Genomic DNA, 7,516 nt, shown 5'->3' on the forward strand with positions numbered 1-7,516 from the left:
GTTGTGCTCTAAAAGATATAAGTAAAGCACATAGAGCAAAAGTACCTAGCTCAAAAGATATAAGTGAAGCACATGTGAGCTGAATTGTCTACCAAAGGATATAAGTGAAGCTCGACAAAATCACAGTGAGTGCATGTCTCTCTCTCTATGTGTGCAGCAAGGATGATTGTGACACAACAAAAATAAAAGACTCCTACGATACAAGACGCTCCAAGCAAAAACACATAACATGTGGTCAATAAAAATATAGCCCCAAGTAACGTTACCGATGGATTGAAGACGAAAGAGGGGATGCCTTCCCGGGGCATCCCCAAGCTTAGGCTTTTTAGGCATCCTTGAATCAACTTGGGGTGCCTTGGGAATCCCCAAGCTTGAGCTCTTGCCACTCTTTATCTCTTTGTCCATAAGAACTTCACCCAGAACTTGGAAACTTCACAACACAAAACTTAAACAGAAACTCGTGATAACATTAGCATAAGAAAGCAAATCACCATTTCCTTAGGTACTGTAGCAAACTTAAATTCTAGTTATGTTGATGTTGGGTTACTTTATTTTTAATCTTCCATGGCTAATACCCCCCGATACTATCCATAGTTTCATCAAAATAAGCAACCAACTCAACAAAAACAGAATCTGTTAACAGCAGACCAGTCTGTAGCAATCTGTATACTTCGTATACTTCTGGTACTTCAAAAAATCAGAAAACTTACGGAAGTCTGAAGAAATTTCATAGAAATCAGCAGAAAAAATAATCAACTCAAAATATCTTACATAATAAAAATGCAAATTCTTTTTGTGAGCAGAAAGTTTCTGTCTTTTTCAGCATGATCAAACAATCATCACCAAGACTAATCATAACGATTTTGCTTGGCACAAACACAAAAAGAAACACAAAAGACACAATCATAACAGAATTATGATGGTGTGGAGAAAACAAAACATGAAGCAAAAAAGCAAAGAAAAATTTATTCATTGGGTTGCCTCCCAACAAGCGCTATCGTTTAACACCTTTAGCTAGGCATTGATTTCAATGATGATCACATAAAAGGTAAGGATTGAAACACAATGAGAGAATCAAGGAGAAAATGGATAGCACATTTAAGTCTAACCCACTTCCTATGCATAGGGATTTTGTGATCAAACAATTTATTGGAGCAAGAATCAACTAGCATAGGAAGGCAAAACAAGCATAGCTTCAAAAATTTCAACATATGGAGAGGAAGCTTGATACTATTGCAATAAGTAGAAGCATATGATCCTCTCTCATAGTAATTTTCAGTAGCATCATGAATGAATTCAACAATATAACCAGCACCTAAAGCATTCTTTTCATGATCTACAAGCATAGAAATTTTACTACTCTCCACATAAGAAAATCTATTCTCAAGAATAGTAGTGGGAGTATCGTAAAAGACTTGAGCACTACAAATTGTGTCCACAATGAAAAAGAAAGGTTTAGCAAAAGGGTTCTCGAGAGTATGACAAGTTTTATCATCCCTCTTCTTTAAAGCATAAGTATCCTCACAATAATCATCATAGATAGGGGGCATGCTTTCATCAAAATGATTTTGATCATTCAAAGTGGAAGAACTAAAAAGATCATCTTCATCAAATATAGCATCCCCAAGATTGTGGCTTTGCATATCATTAGCATCATGGGTATTCATAGAACTCACGCTAACAACATTGCAATCATGCTCATCATTCACATATTCTATGCCAAGCATTCTATGTAATTCTTGTTTTAGCACTTGAGCACAATTTTCCTTCCCATCATGCTCACGAAAGACATTGAAAAGATGGAGCATATGAGGCATCCTCAATTCCTTTTTTTGTAGTTTTCTAGCGAAATAACAAGAAACAAAAAAGATTCGATTGCAAGATCAAAAGATATACCTTCAAGCGCTAACCTCCCCGGCAACGGCGCCACAAAGAGCTTGATGTCTACTACGCAACCTTCCCCTTGTAGACGTTGTTGGGCCTCCAAGTGCAGAGGGTTGTAGGACAGTAGCAATTTTCCCTCAAGTGGGTGACCTAAGGTTTATCAATCCGCGGGAGGCGTAGGATGAAGATGGTCTCTCTCAAGCAACCCTGCAACCAAATAACAAAGAGTCTCTTGTGTCCCCAACACACCCAATACAATGGTAAGTTGTATAGGTGCACTAGTTCGGCGAAGAGATGGTGAAACAAGCGCAATATGGATGGTAGACATAGGTTTTTGTAATCTGAAATTACAAAAATAGCAAGGTAACAAATGGTAAAAGTGAGCACGAACGGTATTGCAATGCGTGGAAACAAGGCCTAGGGTTCATACTTTCACTAGCAAAGTTCTCTCAACAATGATAACATAATTGGATCATATAACTAGCCCTCAACATGCAACAAAGAGTCACTCCAAAGTCACTAATAGCAGGGAACAAACGAAGAGATTATTGTCGGGTACGAAACCGCCACGAAGTTATTCTTTCTGATCGATCTATTCAAGAGTCCGTAGTAAAATAACACGAAGCTATTCTTTCCGTTCGATCCATCATAGAGTTCGTACTAGAATAACACCTTAAGATACATATCAACCAAGACCCTAATGTCACCTAGATACTCCATTGTCACCTCAAGTATCCATGGGCATGATTATACGATATGCATCACATAATCTCAGAATCATCTATTCAACCAACACATAGAACTTCAAAGAGTGCCCCAAAGTTTCTACCGGAGAGTCAAAACGTGTGCCAACCCCTATGCATAGGTTCCCAATGTCACCAACCCGCAAGTTGATCACCAAAACATACATCGAGTACTCACATGAACCAAACGTGTGCCCACCCATATGCATAGGTTCCGAATGTCACAAACCCGCAAGTTGATCACAGCAGATAGACACGTCCAAGACATACATCAAGTGTTCTCAAATACTCAATCCGATAAGATAACTCCAAAGGGGAAACTCAATTCATTACAAGAGGGAGAGGGGGAAGAACATCATAAGATCCAACTATAGTAGCAAAGCCCATGGTACATCGAGATCAAGACATCTCAAGAACACGAGAGAGAGAGATCAAACACATAGCTACTGGTACATACCCTCAGCCCCGAGGGAGAACTACTCCCTCCTCATCATGGAGATCGCCGAGATCATGAAGATGGCCACAGGAGATGGATTCCCCCTCCGGCAGGGTGCTGGAACGGGCTCCAGATTGGTTTTTGATGGCTACAGAGGCTTGCGGCGGCGGAACTCCCGATCTCGGTTTCTTTTTGGGGGTTTCTAAATTTATAGGAATTTATGGCGGTGGAATTACGTCGGTTGGGCCCACGAGGAGGTCACAAGCCTGCCTTGCGCCACCTTAGGGGGGTGGCAGCGTCAGGGCTTGTGACTCCCTCGTGGATCTTCTAGCCTTCTTCCAAAGCTTCGGGATTCTCTTTTTGTCCAAAAAAATCATCGTAAAGTTTCATTCCATTTGGACTCCGTCTGAAAATGGGCCAAAATCACGGAAAAAACAGAAACTGGCACTTGGCACTGAGTTAATAGGTTAGTCCCAAAAAAGATATAAAATAGCATATTCATGCATATAAAACATCCAAAGTTGACAAGATAATAGAATGGAACCATCGAAAATTATAGATACGTTGGAGACGTATCAGGTCCAGATGAGGCTCCACTTCTTCAGTCTCCTTATAAAAATCCTGGCAGAATTCTGTGTGAAGGAAAAATGAAAAGTCAGTCACAATTCATTCGGTAAAGCCTGAAGAGATTCACTCGGTTAAAGAAGTGTACCAGTAAGCGTGCCGAGCATCTTTCTCACGAAGTCCCTCGGATACTTCTCCATGGTGTTTCCTCTTTTGGCCATCCGCTCAAGCTTTTTGGCCCACTCGGTTCGTTCTTTCTTCAGTTTGGCATTCTCTTCTTTTATCTTGTCGTGTGCCAAGAGCTTCTCCTCAGCAGCCTCGGATTTATCCTTAGCCTCTGCGAGGGCCTTATCCTTATCCACGAGTGCCTTCTTCAAGACGTTCAGGTCATTGGTTGTCACTTCCATATCCAGATGAAGTTGGTTCTTCTGTGAGTCCAAGTTGGCATACTTGACTACAATCTCACAGGTTTTCTGAAAGCATCAAGGAAATAGTTCAATCAACCGAATGGTGCCCCCCCCACCCACACTGTTGGAGATACTAAAGAAACATATTCACTCGACAGATAGAGTGGCGTAAGTACTCTAAGTACGAAAAAGGACCTTGCGTCCAAGTTCTTAAGACTATTGCCCTTCATAAATGATCGACAATAGTCTCGGGTACTACATCCAGTGGGTGCACTCAGCATGACCCCACTGGATACAAAACCACTCGACTAGGTTCGTCCTGGCCGAGTCAAGAAAAAGAAGAAGAGTGTGTCTTCCAATCAGACCCCTGCCGATGCAAGCACTCGAAAGTGGTCACGGGGACTACACTCAGTGGGTGCACTCAGCGTGCCCCCACTAGATACAAAACCACTCGACCAGGTCCGCCCTGGCCGAGTCAAAAAAAGAGAAGAGTATGTCTTGCAATCAGACCCATGCCGATGCAAGCACTCGACAACGGTCTCGGGGACTACACCCAGTGGGTTCACTCAGTGTGCCCCCACTTGATCAGAAACAAGCAACCATACGACGCAAGAAAACACCCAGTGGGTGCAAAGTCAACATGGACAAGATTCTCGGAAATGAACTTACAATTGCACTTACTCGGACGTTAGCTTGAAGCGCCGAGCTGGCATCTTATGCTAACTTGCTAGCATCATGCACCTCCTTGGTCTGCAGCAGCATCTTTTCGGCCTGAATCGTGACCTCTTTGGCAGCTCCAGTGTGGTCCTCCGGGACATGGTGCAGAGGATATGAAAGCATCAAAGGAGTAGGCATTTCAGCAGAGGTAATAGGAGTTACCGGAAGAGGCGCAGTTGGCACTGTAGTCACAACAACCGAACTGGTTGGATGAGCTGTAGTCACAACAATCGAACCAGATGGAGGAGCACTCGTCATCAGCGTTTCAGGTAGAGTTTTGGCTAATTCAGCAGTCGTCCGCCGCATTTCTTCATCGTCCTCCAAGTGAATGACTTCCGTAGCTGTCAATCGGCAACGTGAGTTAGTTCAATCGACGAATCATATCCAGAAAACAGAACAGAATGAAGACTTGTCATGCCTCGTTGGGAGGTGGCCATATCTGAAGTGTCCAATCCATCAGGTCTTTATCTCCAGGAGGCGACGTCACCAAGGTAGCAGCTCTGGCAAACAAATTCCACTCGCACATCAAAGTCATGAAATTTCACAATGACAAAAGAAAGAAAGAGATAAACACTCACGTTGAAGCGATTGGCACAGCAATCCTCATTCGGGGCATAGCCTTCCAAGGCATGGGAGCGTCAGGTTTGGGTTGTTTGGCGTCTTTTTCTGCCGACTCAGTTGCGGCAGCTCAGTCACGCTTCACATTCCTAGTGCTTGACACTAAGGTATTTCTTGGGGTAGTTGTCGAATCATGGTGATACTTGGATTGAGACACGATGCACGGAGGAGGCTGGATCTCTTCCTCACTCTCCTCCGAGTCGTCTTCACTCCCCTCGCTGTCCTCAGCATAGTCGATGTCGATGCTGCCGCCTTCGCTTTCCCCACCGATGTCAAGATGATCCCCGTTCGGCACGGGTGAATGAATGTTTGTCCACTCCTACAAGATGTAAAAAAAGCAAAGTTAGTCGGCCAAAGATTCAATCACTCGACAAGGATATGAAAGTTATCGGCAAGGAAATAACTCACCGTGTGTCGTGGCTTGTTTTCAGCAGAGAAAGGCAAGACTCACTTGGCTCCTAATGGATTGTCGCAGGCTCCAGTGATGCCTTTGAGCCACTGATCCATGGTTTCTTCAAAAATCTCATCTGGGTGCAACCGAGTGGAATCCTCAAGGCCTGAGTAATGCCACATGGCATGATCCCTCGCCTGAAGAGGTTGAATACGTCGAATGAGGAATGTTTCAAGCAAGTCCATCCCAGTTACTCCGCCATAGACCAAGTTAACCACCTCATTTACCAGCATCCCTACCTGAACCTTCTCCTCATCTGACACGTTTATTGTTCTAGGAACAGTCGGTCGATCCAAAGTAAATGGGGGAAGGCTAGTCGACATGTTTGGAGATGCAATATCATTAGAGTAAAACCAAGTCGACTGCCAGTTCCGAACTGAATCGGGAAGGGTCATCTGAGGATATGTACTCCTACTCCTCTTCTGAATCCCAAGACCACCACACAACTGAATGACATGAGTCCTACTATCACTCGGGCTAGCTTTCTTCACCGATTGGGAGTGCACGGTGAAGAAGTGTTTAAACAATCCCCAATGAGGGGGACAGCCCAGAAAGCATTCACACAGCATTACGAATGCAGCAAGGTACGCGATGGAATTGGGAGGAAGATGATGAAGTTGTGCACCAAAGAAATTCAGAAAACCACGGATAAAGGGATGAGGGGGCAAAGAAAAACCTCGCTCTATGTGCGTGAGGAGGAGGACCTGTTCTCCTTCCCGTGGCTTCGGCTCGACCTCCCCCACACACAGCCTCCACGACTTCTCACCTATCATCCCATGTTCAATGAGCTCCAGCACATCCTCCTTCCGGATAGTTGACAGGAGAAAATCTCCCTGAATCCACCCTGGTGGCAGCACAGATCGGTCGCCTGACTTCTTCGACTTTCCGCCCTTCTTGGTGCGCTCAAGCTGGCTCGTCTTGCCTTTCGTCATCTCAGCAGCGGCGGAAGTAGATCAAAGCAGCACCTGTGGGGCGGAGACGGAGAGGAAAGAGAGGAGAATCAAGAGAAGGCACTGGTCCAACCCTAGCGTCGGCCGGATTTATAACCGCCCGAGTGAGTTGCTGACTGGTGGACCCGCCGGATCTCTGTCTATCCCAATAACAGAGGAGGCGCGGTATGTGGCTATAAGGGTGGCGCGATAATCGAGGGGTCGTTACCCCACTTGCCATGGTTGTTGTGTCATCACCGTGCAACGCGCGCTACCCAAAATTGTGAATCCCGTGAAATCCGGACCTGAGAAGTGACCAGTCACATCTTAAGATACTATCAGTCACTCGGATCAAATTCAATGCACAAATTCACTCGGACGTACTTTGCAGCACAATCGATTGGGGTGAATGGCGAAGACTTCAATCGGCGCACAATTCTACTAAGCCTCGAAGCATGTTCAACATATGTATGCCTAGGTAAAATTTGCATCGACCCCTTCCTCACTCTATCCCCCATCCATTTGGGGGCTAATGATGGGGATATGTACCTAGGGTAGGGCCATAGGCCTGACCTACATGTCCGACCTAAGGGCACCTCATTAAAGACTTGAAGACTGCAAGGAGGGCTCCGACTGGATAGCCATAGCGTTTGAGTCCCCCTTCACTCGACAGTCAACTTCCACTCTGAAGGACGAGAAGCCAGTCAACACAGAAGACCAGAAGCCACTCCAGGGAGGCCAACAGGCGAGCGTTCGGCTGGTCGTTA

Source organism: Hordeum vulgare, chromosome 6H (assembly GCF_904849725.1).
Source record: "Hordeum vulgare subsp. vulgare chromosome 6H, MorexV3_pseudomolecules_assembly, whole genome shotgun sequence".
In the NCBI taxonomy this organism is placed as follows: Eukaryota; Viridiplantae; Streptophyta; class Magnoliopsida; order Poales; family Poaceae; genus Hordeum; species Hordeum vulgare.